The sequence below is a fragment of the Felis catus genome, chromosome A1, assembly GCF_018350175.1.
Source record: "Felis catus isolate Fca126 chromosome A1, F.catus_Fca126_mat1.0, whole genome shotgun sequence".
In the NCBI taxonomy this organism is placed as follows: Eukaryota; Metazoa; Chordata; class Mammalia; order Carnivora; family Felidae; genus Felis; species Felis catus.
Window position 1 is genome coordinate 51,603,617 of NC_058368.1, and position 14,726 is coordinate 51,618,342.

The window sequence follows — 14,726 nt, forward strand, 5'->3', positions numbered from 1 at the left end:
TGAATTCTTTTCTAGTATTTTATTTTGACTAAAAATTGTAAAGCTCGTATGCAATTCACCATAATGGAGTTTTACCACGCGGTTAACGTAGCAGGTTTAGACAGAAGACTTAAGTAGTGGAAACCTGAGTAGGGTAAACAGGCCCACAGTGACCAGTGGGCTGAATGCAAACAGGCTCTTTAGGCAACCCACCTCAAAATATCCATAAGCTCTAGCTGACCAATCGGCTACTTATAACTGGTCGCAGTTACCAAAAAAGGAAAATTCCATATGTTCTCATGCATCGTCACTTCCCCCCTTAACTATGTGTGATTTGCCTATTGTTACACAGGTGGTATTGAATTAAAATTGGGAAAAGTACTCCTACTTGCTACTCTATCCAATCATATAGAATATTGAATTTTTCTATTTACTCCTATAATGATAATGATAGTGACTGTTTAAAAGATGTCTGCTGGCATTTGATGTAAATGTTATATTTTGAGGGTTTCAAAATTATTCAGATGCCTTTGTAAGTTGTTAATATTTTTAAGGCATGACAAAAATGCATGTGTGTCTATGTATGTGTATGTATGAAACATGGCATAATTAAAAATTTTTTTTTATATTTAGTTTTGAGAGAGAGAGAGAGCATGAGCAGGGGAGGGGCAGAGAGAGACAGGAGACAGAGGATCCAAAGTAGGCTCTATCAAAGAGCCCAATGCAGGGCTCAAACCCACAAACTGCAAAATCAAGACCTGAGCTGAAGTTGGTGGCTTAACCGACTGAGCCACCCAGGGGCCCCAGCATAATTTTAATGGGTTTAACATTTCCGGAATCATAAATATATAAGATCAGCTACTAGAAGCTACTAATGTATGTACTTAAATAACTATTGCCAAGGTCACACACTGTATTAGTTTGCTGGGGCTGTCATAACAAGACTAGGGAGCTTAAACAACACAAATTTATTTTTCTAATAATTCTGAAGTCTTCAAGTCTGAGATCAAGTTATCGACAGAGTAAGTTTCTTCTCTGGCCTATTGTCTTGACTTGTAGATCACCACTATCTCCCTGGGTCTTCACATGGCCCTTCCTCTGTGCATATCTATGACCTAATCTCCTCCTCTTCTTTTTTAGTTTTTAATTTTTAAAAAATTCTAGTATAGAATTAATGAACAGTGTTATATTAGTTTCAGGTATACAATATAGTGATCCAACAATTCTGTACATTACTCAGTGTTCATCACGATAAGTGTACTCTTTTTTTTTTTTTAATTTTTTTTTTCAACGTTTATTTTTGGGACAGAGAGAGACAGAGCATGAACGGGGGAGGGGCAGAGAGAGAGAGGGAGACACAGAATCGGAAACAGGCTCCAGGCTCTGAGCCATCAGCCCAGAGCCCGACGCGGGGCTCGAACTCACAGACCGCGAGATCGTGACCTGGCTGAAGTCGGACGCTTAACCGACTGCGCCACCCAGGCGCCCCCACGATAAGTGTACTCTTATTTCCCATCACCTATTTTACCCATTGACTCATCCACCTCCCCTCTGGGAATCATCAGTTTGTTCTCTGTAATTAAGAGTATTTGTTTGTTTGTTTATGTCCTTTTTCTTTGTTCATTTGTTTTGTTTTTTAAATTCCACATATGAATGAAATCATATGGTATTTATTTTTCTCTGACTGACTTATTTTGTTTAGTGTTGTATCCTCTAGATCCATCCATATTGTTGCAAATGGCAAGATTTCATTCTTGTTTATGGGCGAGTAATATTCCATTCATATATACATATCTTATATCTTCTTCATCCATTTATTTATCAATGGATTCTTGGATTGCTTCCATATCTTGGCTATTATAAATAATGCTGCAATAAGCATAGGCGTGCATATATCCTTTCAAATTAGTGTTTTCGTATTTTTTGAGTAAACAGCCAGTGAAGGAATTACTAGATCATATGGTAATTCTATTTTTCATTTTTTGAGGAACCTCCCTACTGTTTTTCACAGTGGCCGAACCAGTTTGCATTCCTATGAACAGTGCACAAAGGTTCCTTTGCCCACACTTGTTGTTTCCTGTATTTTTTATTTTAGCCATTCTGACAGGTATGAGGTGATATCCCATTGTGGTTTTGATTTGCATTTTCCTGATGATTAATGATGCTGAACATCTTTGCTGTGTCTCTGGCTATCTGGATGTCTTCTGCCCATTTTTAACTGGATTATTTGGTATTTTTGATATTGAGTTGTATCAATTCTTCATATTCTCTGCATACTAACTCTTTATCAGATATGTTATTTGCAAATAAATTCTCCCATTCAGTAGATTGTCTTTTAGTTTTGTTGATTGTTTCTTTTGCTTTGCAGAAGCTTTTTATTTTGATGTAGTCCCAATAATTTATTTTTTCTTTTGTTTCCCTTGCCTCAGGAGACATATCTAGAAAAATGTTGTTATAGCCAATGTCAGAGAAATTACTGTCTGTGCTCTCTTCTAGGATTTTTATAGTTTCAGATCTCACATTTAGGTATTTAATCCATTTTGAGTTTTATTTCTGTAAGTGGTCTAGTTTCATTGTTCAGAATGTAGTTGTCCGGTTTTTCTAACACCATTTTTTGAAGAGTCTATGTTTTTCCCCATTGCATATTCTTGCCTTCTTTGTTGAAGATTAGTTGAGCATATAATTGTGGGTTTGTTTCTGAGTTCTCTATTGTGTTCCATTGATCTATAGGTCTATTTTTGTGCCAGTACCATACTGCTTTGATTACTACAGCTTTGTAGTATAGTTTGATATCAGGAATATTGATACCTCCAGTTTTGGTCTTCTTTTTCTTTTTTAAGTTTATTTATTTCCTTTGAGAGAGAGAGTATGTGTGTGAAAGAGCAAGCTGGGGAGGGACAGAGAGAGAATCCCAAGCAGGCTCTGCACTGATAGCAGGAGCCCAATGTGGGGCTTAAACTCATGAACTGAGAAATCATGACCTGAGCCAAAATCAGGAGTTGGACGCTTAACCAACTGAGCCATCCAGGAGCCCTGTTCTTTTTCAAGATTGCTTTGGCTATCCAGGGTCTTTTGTGGTTCCATATAAATTTTAGGATTATTTGTTCTAGTTCTGTGAAAAATGCTTTTGATATTTTGATAAGGATTGCATTAAATCTGTAGATTGCTTTGGGTAGTATGGGCATTTTAACAATATTGATTTTCCCAGTCCATGAATATGGAATATCTTTCCATTTGTTTGTGCCATCTTTCATCAATGTTTTATAGTTTTCAGAGTACAGGTCTTTCATCTCCTTGGTTAAGTTATTCCTAGGTTTGGTGCAATTGTAAATGGGATTATTTTCTCAATTTCTCTTTCTGTTGCTTCGTTATTAGGATATAACAATGCAACAGATTTCTGCACATTGATTTTGTATCCTGTGGCTTTACTGAATTCATTTATCAGTTCTAGTAGATTTTTGGTGGAGTCATTAGGGTTTTCTATATGTAGTATCATGTCATATGCAAATAGTGAAAACTTTACTTCTTCTTTACCAATTTGGATGCCTTTAATTTCCTTTGTTGTCTGATTGCTGTAGCTAGGACTTCCAGTACCATGTTGAATAAAAGTGGTGATAATGGACATCCTTGTCTTGTTCCTGACCTTAGGGGGAAAAGCTCTCAGTGTTTCACCATTGAGATGATGTTTTTTTGTGGGTTTTTCATGTATAGCCTTTATTATGTGGAGGTTCCCTTTAAACCTATTTTGTTGAGGTTTTTTATCATGAATGGATCTTGTACTTCGTCAAATGCCTTTTCGTCATCTATTGAAATGACCATATGGCTTTTTATCCATTCTCTTGTTGATATGATGTATCACATTGATTGATTTTCAAATACTGAATCACCCTTGCATGCCAAAAATAAATCCCACTTGATCATGGTAAATGATTTTTTTAATGTGTTGTTGGATATGGTGTGCTAATATTTGTTAAGGATTTTTGCATCTATGTTCATCAGAGATATCAACCTATAGTTCTCTTTTTTCATAGTGTCTTTAATTCTTTTTTAATGTTTTATTTTTTATTTTTGAGAGAGACAGAATGTGAATGGGGCAGGGACAGAGAGAGAGGGTGACACAAAATGCTCTGAGCTGTCAGCACAGAGCCCAATGTGGGGCTCAAACTCACCAACTGTGAGATCATGACCAGGGCCGAAGTCAGAGGCTTAACTGACTGACCACCCAGGCAACCCTGTAGTGTCTCTGTCTGGTTTTGGTATCAGGATAATGCTGGCATCATAGAATGAATTTGGAAGCTTTCCTTCTACCTCTTCTATTTTTTGGAACAGTTTGAGAAGATTGTATACTAGCTATTCTTTAAATATTCAGTGGAATTCATCTGTGAAGGCATCTAGTCCTGGAGTTTTGTTTGTTAGGAGTTTTTTGATTACTGACTCAACTTCATTGCTTGTAATCAGGTCTGTTCAAATTGTCTATTTCTTTCTTATTCAGATTTGGGAGGTTGTGTGTTCCCAGAAATTTATCCATTTCTTCTAGGTTGTTTGGTTTGTTGGCCTATAATTTTTCATAATATTCTCTTATAATTCTTCATATTTCTGTGGTGTTGTTATTTGTCCTCTTTCATTTCTGATTTTTGTTTATTTGAGTCCTTTCTGTTTTGTTTTTGTTTTTGTTTTTTTCTTTGGGGCTAATGGTGTATAAATTTTGTTGATCTTTTTAAAGAACCAGCTCCTGGTTTTATTGTTCTGTTCCATTGCATTTTTACTTTCTATTTCATTCTACCCTAATCTTTATTATTTCCTTCCTTCTGCTGTCTTTGGGTTTTGTTTGTCTTTCTTTTTCTAGTTCCTTTAGGTGTAGGGTTAGGTTGTTTATTTGAGATTTTTCTTGTTTCTTGAGGTAGACCTGTATTGCTATAAACTTTCATTCTAGAACAGCTTTTGCTGCATCCCAGAGATTTCAGACCACTGTGTTTTTGTTTTCATTTGTCTCCATATGTTTTTTGATTTTCTCTCTGATTTCTTGGTTTACCTGTTCATTATTTAGTAGCATGTTATTTAACCTCCATGTATTTGTATTTGTATTTGTATTTGTATTTGTATTTGTGTTCTTTCCAGATTTTTTTTCATGTGGTTGATTTCTAGTTTCATACCATTGTAGTAGGATTCATGATATGATTTTGATCTTTTAAAAAAATTTTGTTTAATGTTTGTTTGTTTTTAAAAAAGAGTAAGAGAGAGAGCGAGCATAAGCAGGGGAGAGGCAGAGGGAGAGGGAGATACAGAATCTGAAGCAGGCTCCAAGCTCTGAGCTGTCAGCACAGAGCCTGACATGGGGTTTGAACTCACAAATCATGAGATCATGACCTGAGTGGAAGTTGGATGCTTAACCGACTGAGCCATCCAGGCTGAGGTATACATTCATATATATATGTATACACACACACACACACACACACACACACACACACACACACACACACCACATCTTCTTTATCCATTTATCTATTGATGGACATTTGTGCTCTTTCCATACTTTGGCTATTGTTGATAGCACTGCTATAAACATTGGGGTGCATGTGCCTTTTCAAAATAACACACTTGTATCCTTTGGGTAAATACCTATGGTGCAATTGCTGGGTTGTAGGGTAGTTCTATTTTTATTTTTTTATTATTTTTATTTTTTTAATTTTATTTTTAATTTTTTAAAAATTTACATCCAAATTAGCATATAGTGAAACAATGATTTCAGGAGTAAATTCCTTAATGCCCCTTACCCATTTAGCCCATCCCCCCTCCCACAACCCCTCCAGCAACCCTCACTTTATTCTCCATATTTATGAGTCTCTTCTGTTTTTTCCCCTCCCTGTTTTTATATTATTTTTGTTTCCCTTACCTTACGTTCTTTTGTTTTGTATCTTAAAGTCCTCATATGAGTGAAGTCCTATGATTTTTGTCTTTCTCTGACTGACTAATTTCCCTCAGCATAATACCCTCCAGTTCCATTCTCCAGTTCCAGCCAAGTAGTTGCAAATGGCAAGATGTAATTCTTTTTGATTGCCGAACAACACTCTGTTGTATATATATACCACATCTTCTTTATCCATTCATCCATCGATGGACTTTTGGGCTCTTTCCATACTTTGGCTATTGTTGAAAGTGCTGCTATAAACATGAGGGTGCACATGTCCCTTCGAAACAGCACACCTGTATCCCTTGGATAAATGCCTAGTAGTGCAATTGCTGGGTTGTAGGGTAGTTCTGTTTTTAGTTTTTGAGGAACTTCCATACTGTTTTCCAGAGTGGCTGCACCAGATTGCATTGCCACCAACAATGCAAAAGAGATCCTCTTTCTCCGCATCCTCGCCAACATCTATTGTTGCCTGAGTTGTTAATGTTAGCCATTCTGACAGGCGTGAGGTGGTATCTCATTGTGGTTTTGATTTGTATTTCCCTGATGATGAGTGATGTTGAGCATTTTTTCATGTGTTGGTTGGCCATCTGGATGTCTTGGAGAAATGTCTATTCATGTCTTTTGCCCATTTCTTCACTGGATTATTTGTTTTTTGGGTGTTGAGTTTGATAAGTTCTTAATAGATTTGGGATACTAACCCTTTATCTGATATGTCATTTGCAAATATCTTCTCCTGTTCTGTCAGTTCCCTTTTAGTTTTGCTGATTGTTTCCTTTGCTGTGCTGAGGCTTTTTATTTTGATGAGGTCCCAGTAGTTGACTTTTGCTTTGGTTTCCCTTGCCTCTGGAGACATGTTGAGTAAGAAGTTGCTGTGGGCAAGATCAAAGAGGTTTTTGCCTGCTTTCCCCTCGAGGATTTTGATGACTTCCTGTCTTACATTGAAGTCTTTCATCCATTTTGAGTTTATTTTTGTATATGGTGTAAGAAAGTGGTCCAGGTTCATTCTTCTGCATGTTGCTGTCCAGTTTTCCCAGCACCACTTGCTGAAGAGACTGTCTTTATTCCATTGGATATTCTTTCCTGCTTTGTCAAAGATTAGTTGGCCATACGTTTGTGGGTCCATTTCTGGGTTCTCTATTCTGTTCCATTGATCTGAGTGTCTGTTCCATACTGTCTTGATGATTACAGCTTTGTAGTATAGCTTGAAGTCTGGGATTGTGAGGCCTCCTGCTTTGTTTTTCTTTTTCAAGATTGCTTTGGCTATTTGAGGTCTTTTCTGGTTCCATACAAATTTTAGGATTATTTGTTCTAGCTCTGTGAAGAATGCTGGTGTTACTTTGACAGGGATTGCATTGAATATGTAGATTTATTTTTTTTGAGGAACCTCCATATTGTTTTCCAGACTGGCTGCACCAGTTTGCATTCCCATCAACAGTGCAAAAGGGTTCCTCTTTCTCTGCATCCTCACCAACATCTGTTGTTGCCTGAGTTGTTAATTTTAGCCATTCTGACAGGTGTGAGGTGGTATCTCATTGTGGTTTTGATTTGTATTTCCCTGATGATGAGTGATGTTGAGCATTTTTTCATGTGTCTATTCGCCTTCTGGATGTCTTCTTTGGAAAAGTGTCTATTCATGTCTCTTGCCTATTTATTCACTGGATATTTTGTTTTTTGGATGTTGAGTTTGATAAGTCCTTTATAGATTTTGGATACTAACCCTTTATCTGATATGCCATTTGCATATATCTTCTCCCATTCCATCAGTTGTCTTTTAGTTTTGTTGATTGTTTTCTTTACCATTCAGAAGTAAACAGGTCCCTTTGTATGATACTTCAATTCTATTCCTGGGAGACAAACTAAGCCAGCAGCTAATGAGTCTTCTGGTGGATCTGCCCATTTGAAAACACCAAATTTGCTGTAATGAATTTTGTAGTGCTCTTAGGAACTGCTATGCCTAGCATACAGACATTAATGCATCCTTTTTGAGACAAAAACAAGGAAAGAAACAAAGAAACAAAACCAAAAAATCACAATACAGTATTTTGAAAAGCTATTTGTTCTCAAAACAGAATCTGTTCCATAGAAGGAGTATGACATATTTTATATGTGAAGTAAACAAAACATGCTACATTACATAGGGTCCTAGTTGGAATATTCTAGAAGAAAGACTTACCTCAAAGCAGAAGTCTAAAAACTGGAGCCAAAATTTAATCCTTTTATGAAAGCAGACAATGTTCACAGCAATCCTGTCATTGCCTTATCAACAAAGATGAAACTGCTCAAGTTGGTGGGAACCCACTTTGGCTGGTAGTTAAATAAATCTAATTTGGTCCCTCATTATTCTAGTGATACAGGTGGAAATATATGGACCTATATATGAAATATATGAATATGAAATAAATGGATATATATAGAAAAATTCCTGATAAGAATTAGGAATTCTTAGGAATGTCACTCATTAGAAGACAGTGTAATGAAACATCATGTAGAGTCTGATGGAAGAATGGATAGAAGCTCCCTTGAATTTCCAGGTGTGGAAAAGAATCAAGAAATTTCACTTTTAGGTTATTCATCTGTTTGCATAAATATTTGCTGATTTTATGCCTTATACATTTCCCACTATCCTTTACCATTTCAGACGAATTGTGCTACTAGAGAATTTTTAAAATAATTTAGTTTTCAAATCCCAAGTATTAGCACTAGTAGGGCAAAATGAATGTTTTTATGCAAAGTAGAATGGGGGAATGCTTAGTGATGACAGTTAAAATGCTGTTTTTTTTCCTAACATAGTACTGTTTCAATGGTAAAGTCATTGAATTCAATTATCTATTAACAACATGTGAATTTATTTAATGATAGTGTACAATTTTAGTAGGAGTTACTAGAAATTTTCTAAGAATGTTGATTCATCTCAAATCACATTGTTTTACAGATGTAGTCTGTTGAGTTTTAACAAAAACCCCACAGCTAATTACAGGTAGGAAATAATTATATCACATGACTATTTTCATTGCTGGTGTTGGTTTTTGTCTTATATCCAGCAAAACTATGTGCTGCTTAGCAACACACTTTCTGTAGTCAAGGAAACATTGTCACACACTTAGAAGAAGAGATAGAAATGAATAATTGAAGGCTATCCTTGAGGTACTGAGAAGATACTTACAGGGAGGAAGTAACTGTCCTCTAGTTTAATTAAATTAAAAGCAGTTTCTAGCACAGCTTAAATGATTAAGGTCGGAAAAACATTTTTTTGACTTCACTGATGCCTAAACTTGGTTAGAGAGAGATTTTATAGATGGAGATGTCACCTTGAGTTTCAAGGCTCAAATGTGTGTGTGTGTGTGTGTGTGTGTGTGTGTGTGTGTGTGTAGGGTTAAAGTCATTTCTAAGATTCTATGCCAGAGAGATAGAGAAGCTTTCTAAAGAGGGTCTTAAGGGAGGTTAAGAGATTTGGAAAGAAGAGAAGCCTGAAGGGCAAAGTTTCTTATTCCCTTACCCATGTGTGTCAGTAACCACATAAAGAGACCCAACAAATATTTGTGGATCTGCCTGCTCTGTCGCAAGCCAGTGGAAGAACATATAAGACAACACTGAGTGTGTTTATTTTTTATTTAAAAATTAAAAAAAAATGCTTATTTATTGAGAGAGAGAGACAAAGTACAAGCAGAGGAGGGGCAGAGAGAGAGAGGGTGATACAGAATCTGAAGCAGGCTCCAGGCTCTGAGCTCTCAGCATAGAGCCCTACATGGGGCTTGAGCCCACAAACTGTGAGATCATAACCTGAGCTGAAGTCAAATGCTTGACTGAGCCACCTAGGTGCCTCTGTGTGTGTTCATTTAATCGTGGAGGAGCTTCAAGGAAAGCAACTCAATTCACATTTTTAAATATTTATTTTGCAGTATTCACTTTAAAGGTGTTTGCTGTTGTTGTTGATCTCAGTTTTAAGTAGTTTTACTATGAAGTACTTGGGTATTTTGTTGTTCTTGTTCTGCTTGAGATTCATAGAATTTCTTACATGTGTGACATGTTGTCTTTTATCAGTTTTGATCATTTCTCAGCCAGTTTCTCTTCATTATTATTTCTGCATCATTCCCCTCCTTTTTCCCTTCTTATCATTCTCCCTCCCCTTCTCGCCCCACTCCCCCATTCTCTTGGCATTTTTTTCTGGGATACTTATAAATATGTTAGATTTTTTTTTTATCGTGTCCTATATGTTTATACTCTACTGGGTTTTTTTAACATATTTTTTTTCTCCATGCTTCAGTGGATCCATTCTATTGCCCTTTCTTCCAGTTCCCAGTCCTTTCATTTGTTGTGTCTAATTTGTGTTAATCTCATCTACTGAATTTAAAGTTTTTATTATTATACTATCCATTTATAGAGTGTTTATTTAAATTTAATTATTTCTTGAATATTCCAGTTGTCCGGTGAAATCATCCATCCTGCCATGTGTTTCCTTGGATATATTTATGATAATTTCAAAAACTATATATAATAACCCTAACATCTGGATCACCTGGAGCTCTGCCTCCATTGTCTATTCTTTCTTTTATTTGCCAGGTATTTGGTCCTCTCCAGGCATGCCTTGGAGTTTTTGATTGAGCACAAGACATTGTGGTGAAAAATTGTAGAGATAATTTGACACTTTCACAGACACAATCTTCTTCTAAGGACGATTCTGCCCCCCACCCCCCACCCCCACTTTTTCTAATTGGCAATTAGATTAAGGGAAGATCACCTCACTCCTACCTGGGGTTTATCTGATTCAAAGACAGGTTTCAGTCCTTGGTAAGGTTTTGTCTATTTTTGGTTCATATTTTTTCTTATATTATAGTGCTGGATTCTTAATTGAAAGTATAAGAGATTTGCTAGGGATCCCCCTCCTTGTAGGGCCCCAATTTTTCAGTAGTAACACTATTGAAATCCCAGGCAGCCTTTATACACTGCTTTCTGCTTGGTTTCTTAGTCTCTCCTCCTGTGTAGCTCAGAAATCATCAAATTCCTCCGGGGGAAAGTGCTACAGAATGTTGGGTTCATATCAGTGAACTTCCTTTCTCTCTGAGATTCTGGCACTTTAAATATTGACTGCCTTGATAGCTTCCTGATTTCTCCAAAGAAATTTTCTTTTTAAATTTTGTCTAAATTTAGAATTCTTGTCATATTCAAGTTAGAATGCAGTAAGTTCTTTACTATTATTGAAATGACCTAATTTTCTTTTATCAGAACAATGAATTTTTCTCTTTATGTTCATGATACTTTTTAGGTTACCTTTTGGAAAAAGCAACTTAAGCCATTCAAACATCAGTCCTCCCAGGCTCACTTCTTGGCGCTCTTTGCCACTTTCTATTGCCATCATTTTGTTTCTACCCTAACATTGATTACTTCTTGTATTTTTTTAAGTTCATTTTAAGTTCATCTGCTTCTCTCCAGCCACTTTTTATTTTTCCTTCTAATTTGCTGCAAAATTTTAGTATCTATTGCTGTATAAGTAACCACCTTAAAAGATAGTGGATTAAAGCAATGACTTATTATTTCTCTTATAGGTTGGTTGGCAGTTTTTCTGCTCCATGTAGTGTCTATCAGCTGGGGTCACATGGCTGTAATCAGTTGGTGGTTGGGCTGGGTCTGGAACATCCAAAACGGTCTTACTCACATGTTTGGTGCCTCAGCTGTGGTGGGCTAAGGGGCTAGAGTACCTTGATTCTCTTCCATGTACGTCCATTTCTCCAGCAGTCTAGACTGTGTTTCCTAAAGCTTGACAACTGGTTTCCAGACAGAAGTAGATGCTGTCATGTTTCCTAAATTCTGAGCCCAGAACTGTCACATTGTATATTACTTCTTCCACATCTTCCAGGTCAAAATAAGTCACAAGTCCAGGCCAGAACCAAGATGAGGGGAAATAGATTCCCCTTCCTGAAGGGAAAAGGGGCATGCACATAAGAGGAATTGTTGGTGGTCATCTTTAAAAGCAATCTACCATAGTGCATATTTGTATAAAAGCCTATTCCTTTTTCAGTACAATCTACTGATAGTACACTGCTTGTTTGGCTTCTGCCCCAGATTTTTTTCTACCAGCAGCTAAATTCAGTTACTTGCCATCAGTAGGCTCAGGCAAAGCATAAGCACTGGGCTCAGTATCAATTTAAAACAGAAAATTTTACTTGTACCTTTTCTCATTACTTGTCCCAGTTTTAATAATTATATTTGTCTCTCTCCATCTCTCTCCTTTTTGAGCCAAACATACCTAAGCTCTATTCTTATTACCTCTTTTTATATTTCCTGAACCTCAGTGCTTTCTGGGTCTGCAACATCTTGCCTTTCATGGCCCTCTGCAGGTTATTTTTTTCTTGATTAGATTTGTCTTTGTATTTTCAGAACATTGGCATCTTCTCAGCATTCTCTTCCTAGTATTGTGGAAAATACCTGCCCTGCTTCCAATGGGAGACTCTCTGTTCCAGGTATTGCTCTTAGTGTTTTTAATAGAATTAATCTTTATTTCCAAAATTAATTGATAACTCCAGATCTATTTTTATATTTTATTTATTTATTTATTTATTTATTTATTTATTTATTTAGAGACAGAGTGTGAGTGAGGGAGAGAGGCAGAGGGAGAGAGAGAGAGAGAGAGAAAATCCCAAGCAGGCTCCATGCTCAGCTCAGAGCCCAACCCGGGGCTGGAAACCACGACCTTGGGATTATGACCTGAGATGAAATCAAGAGTTGGGCACTTGACCAACTGAGCCACCCAGGCGCCCTGATTGATTGATTTGTTTTTAAGTAGGCTTCATATCTACTGCAGAGCCCAATGTGGTGCTTGAACTCATGACCCTGAGATCAAGACCTGAGCTGAGATCAAGAGTCAGATGCTCAACCGACTGAGCCACTCAGGTGCCCCTATGATTTTTTTTTTAAACAGCATAAAACATGAATTCCTGGGATATAATGGAGTCCATAGGTTATAAAGGGCCTATGTGTATAGAAAGTTTTACTAATTTTGATAAGTTGCCATTATATCTTTTGAATGTGAAAATTTGTTCTTGAGTAGAAACAAATTTGGCCAGATTTTCTCAGTTTGGCTATAATATGCTACTAGCATATGTGTTTTAATTTGTCACAGTTTTCATAAAATAGAGTAGGTATAGACTTAAAACAAATCTATATTTTATTCCAATAATTAAAAAAATAATATATTATTCTGTGAAATGCTTAAGATACTGTAAGTCTCACCTAATGTTTAAGTAGCTAAGCAGTTATAAGACCATATTATATAATGTGAAATAAAAAGTAAACATTCACCTGTAAACAATATCACTGAGCACATAAAATCTGTCATAATTCAAAATTTTTCTGGCTAATAAAAAAATTTAAAATTAAATAATGCATTTATTATTGTACAGGTCTTTGGGAAAAAAGTGTGTCATGATTGTATTACTTTATTGGGTAAAGGAAGCATAAATATGTATTTTTGGGAAGTCAGGACCTCTTTGAAAGAGCTTTGAAACTTTGTTAGGGTTTTAGAATAGAAAAATCCCTGTTGGAATAACAAAGCACTAAGGAGGGGTCTTGGCAGCAAGTAGCTCTTTGATAGTTGGCTCCATTTTAGCCCCTGGAGTGAAGATGTTTTTTTCCAGAATCATATATTAGTTTATTTGTCAACAATGCTTATCTCTGATAAAGACTAAGTGGAAATTGTCCTTTTAAGATTTATCATGCTTTTCAATGAAACAAAACTCCCATAGCCAAAATGTCACTGATATCTGAGATATCGAATTCTTGTACTCTCTGCTTTGTCTGATTTGCTAGTTGCTCTCTGAAACTTGATGGATTTGAACAATTAAGTCAAGTTGATGAATCACTTGTATTTCTGATTCCATTCCTATTCGTTTAAGTGGATGAAAAGTTCATTGTGAAGATGAAAGATTATTTTCAGTAGACTTATGCAAATTATTACCAGTTATTGCTTTGTGTGATCTCATTAAAAGTAAAACTGAACAAAAAATTGAACTAGGAATTTTCTGGGATAGTCTTCAATTACGTGGGTACTAGCTTTTCTAAAATGCACTCTTGAATTTTAGTTTTGACAATTTCCATCACCGTATCTATAGCGCCACATGCTTTCCCCAAGTTTCAAAACAAATTTAAAAAAATTACTTAACAAATACTATATGAAAACAATGTTTAACAATCTACCACTATTTAGCATAGGAGCTCCAATGGTTGAAGAAAATGGAAGTTTTAAAACAATGATGATTTTGTTAATGGCAAGTCATAATCACGGTCTCCAAAATTTGTTTTAAAATTTATACTTTAAACTGACACAAAATATACATTATCAATGAAGTTAAGTTTTTGGTTTCAACCTAAATTTTGGTTTTCTATTATAATTTTCTTATTGTACTTTTTTTTTTTTTTTTTGGTGGGGGAAGGTTGTTCTAGTATTTTCATTAGCTTCTTTTTCCTTTTTCCCTTTCTGATAAAATTCACGTTTATCTTTCATTTTAGGAAATTTTTTCCACACTACGTCTCATTCATGTTGTCTAATACTGGCCACATATATTATTATCCCTTCCATTCCATTCATCGCTCCTTCTTTTATTCACTCTGAACTTCTGGCCTAGAGCTCCTGTGGGTATCTGTGTTTGTAGCAGTTTTTTTTTTTTTTTGTAATATTAAGCAGACCTTCTGCTGATTTGTCAAAGATTTATTAGCATCTCTTCTGTGCCAATTAGTGTGTTAGATTTTGAAGATAATGATGGTCCCTTTGAGCTCTTTGAAGTTAGGGGTTATGTCTTGTTCATTCTCCTATCTCTCTTGCTTGACACACACCTGACTC

The 14,726-nt window shown here is 36.0% G+C and overlaps 1 protein-coding gene across 5 annotated transcripts in view; it reads left to right on the plus strand.

Moving 5' to 3' along the window:
* SCEL (sciellin) overlaps positions 1-14,726 on the plus strand; it is a 320,878-nt gene that overhangs the window by 108,951 nt on the left and 197,201 nt on the right. For 3 of the 5 annotated variants that reach the window (XM_045054657.1, XM_019828143.2, XM_019828147.2), the window contains exon 2: positions 12,269-12,351. The exons of the other annotated variants lie outside the window; for them this stretch is intronic. The gene's annotated coding sequence lies outside the window, so the exon portion shown is untranslated. The remainder of the gene's footprint in view (positions 1-12,268; positions 12,352-14,726) is intronic. 5 annotated transcript variants of the gene reach the window in all.